Source organism: Labeo rohita, unplaced genomic scaffold (assembly GCF_022985175.1).
Source record: "Labeo rohita strain BAU-BD-2019 unplaced genomic scaffold, IGBB_LRoh.1.0 scaffold_76, whole genome shotgun sequence".
Lineage (NCBI taxonomy): Eukaryota > Metazoa > Chordata > Actinopteri > Cypriniformes > Cyprinidae > Labeo > Labeo rohita.
The window spans coordinates 544,772-547,592 of record NW_026129700.1 but is presented as its reverse complement, the minus strand read 5'-3'; positions in this window follow the sequence as shown (position 1 = coordinate 547,592).

Below are 2,821 nucleotides of genomic sequence, written 5' to 3'. Positions count from 1 at the left end.
CTACACTGAGCATCTTAGTCTGTATGAAGCGCTGACTTCAACATTGGCCAGGAGAGGGCGCCACAACACTGCAGATGTATTGGACAGAACAGTCAAAGCACAATCGGTTCTACTACTGATTGATGAAAATGAAACGCTACGGCATGTGTTCTACAAAACAGTTGTTTAGTTTGCTTTAAAATCCGTACAACTATAAAGTCAACCCTTTTGTGCCTGTAGGATTAAAATCGTATACAGAGAAGAAAAACGTTAACTACAGATTTTAAGTCCAGCAGAGAGCAGTATTGTCTCACAGTTTGGTCGACGCTTCACATTTGATGAAGAGCATTCGGAGGTAGGCCTACTTATACTTCACCTGAGGCGATTTTGATTGTTTAAACATCAAGTCACTAAATGCATCGTTTATTTTTAATTGAGGCATCGAGTGATATATCCGATTTTTAACTTCTGAACAAAGATTGAGAGCAAATCTATGGGTTATTCAGGCAAGGAAAATGCTTTTTAAAGTCTTGATTCAGTTATCAGACCTATTGCTAATTGTATCGCTGCTTTGGTCTGAATGGGGAAATTACTGGATCCACTGATATAGTGTTTTGGAGTGTCAGAAGAAATGTGGGGAAAAAAAGGATGTGCTGGCCACTGTAACCAGGGTGAAAGTGTTTGTTTAAACAGCGGAACGCCACGCTGTGACAGATCATGTTCAGAAACACTATAGCCCATCCGGGCAGAAATGGTGTGAAGGAATGTCGATGCGTTGGTTTTCAACGAGTTAGCTGAAATTCTTGACCAATAAGTCTTTGCTGACAACCCGAAAACTTCATTTGATGCTCTGCAGGTAGTCATGGAAAGTCAACAACTCATTTCCACGAATCGGTTCTTTCAAACAGTCCAAGAACCAGTTCAAAATTGTTCATATCAGTGGTTCCAAATACTATTTTACATCATGGTGTAATTAAGTCACCACGTGACATCGTTGACATTCCTGCATGACGTGCTGAAATGTTCTAAGCCGAAAAGTTGCTTCCGTTTTTTAAATTGTGTTAATTATTAAATGTAATAATGGGTATTTAAAGTAATTTTATGTGCCCCAGATCAAATTTTTGCAGTCATGATTAAGAATCAAACAAATAATAATAATGTTTACAATAATAATAAAAAGAAGCTAAATATAATTTATATGAAATATTAGGCTACTAAAATCTGTTAAAATTTATTTGCAGAACATTTTAATATAATACTGTTGATTTAAACCAACTCAGTTTTGTGTGTGTTTGATATTTTTGGTTAAAAAAAAATAAAAATAACATTTAAAAGCGGTACAGGCATAATATTTTTAAGTTTTAAGTATTCATAATACTTCTGATATTCTTACTCAGCGTTTGGGTAACGCATTAGAAGTTACGTAATCAGATTACTTTTTTCAAGTAACTAGTAAAGTAACACATTTAAAATTGACAAGAAAATATCGGAGTTACTTTTTCAAATAGTAACGCATTTTTACTATTTTTTACTTATTTTTTATTTTTTGACTATTGGTGTGAAAGGGCCTTTACAGTTGCCAAAAATCTAACTTTTGGATTTTCTGTTATTAATAATAAATAATAAATAATCAAGTCCAGACCAGGTTACAAAAAGTAACGTAATGCATTACTTTCCATTAAAGTAACTAAGTAACGCAGTCAGTTACTTTTTATGGAGTAACGCGATATTGTAATGCATTACTTTTAAAAGTAACTTTCCCCAACACTATTCTTACTCTTCAGCTCACCTGCCCAGTACACTCTCAGACGCTTTTAATATCAGTTCACTCGATTCTCGGCTTAGTAGGAGTCGGCTCTCGGTTCAGTGAGTTGTTGAATCTTGAGCCTCTCGGACCGATTGAGCAGTGTTAATTAACGAATCGAGACTGGTTTACCCGATTCACTGAAAAGATTCAACTTCGAAAAGATTCGAAGAACCATTATTTCACAACACTTATGAAGTTCATTGTCCGTAAGGATGCTGTTTAGGATGCAGTAGACAGCGAGTTAGCTCACTAGCTTTGGAGACGCAGCCTACCTCAGCAGCGCACTGACAGGTGTAAGATTAACTTTGTTAGGCGCGGGCGCGTCCGTGCGCGACAAATTAAATTAATGGAACAAATTTCCCCCGTAATTAAGATAAAAATTCGTGTCAGCTATAACCTTGCCTAGCGCTAATTATGTACAAATGATTTATCATCTGTTTCGGTCGGAATATTAATCTTCAGCTCGTTGCAAAGCGCGGCTTGTGTTAAGAGATGAGGCTTGATTAACACTGACAGGTCTAGTAACTGCTCTCTCCCTCGCCTCAATTAACAGATAGTGGATGCGCAGGCAAGCAGAACCCTATTCTGAATCTGCAGTTACTAAAATACCCGAGCTTTCAAACACAGCTGCAATACGAAATTCTTGTTATGGACCTTATTCAGGCTAGACGCCATGTTTAATTTTTCGTAAATGAAAACGAGGCGGTGAGGGAAAAGCCCGCTCAATAGCCTAGTTTTGTGTAGGGTGTCTATCATTCAGTTGACATTCAGGAAAATTGAAAATACATCTTTTTATATAAAAAGAATCTGGTGACAAGATACTCTGGGAAACGTGTTGTGAAAATTACGGTGCAACATATTGAACGGACTGCACGTCTGTCTCGTTTTTATTCTTGAAAAATTAAATATGGCGTCTATGTGAATAGGGTACATTGTCAACACGAGACTTTCAAACATATTTGCTGAACCACTCGCTTCTAACTCTGACATTTATATGGATATTGTGCTCTCTAAACGATTTAAGCCATACTTTCT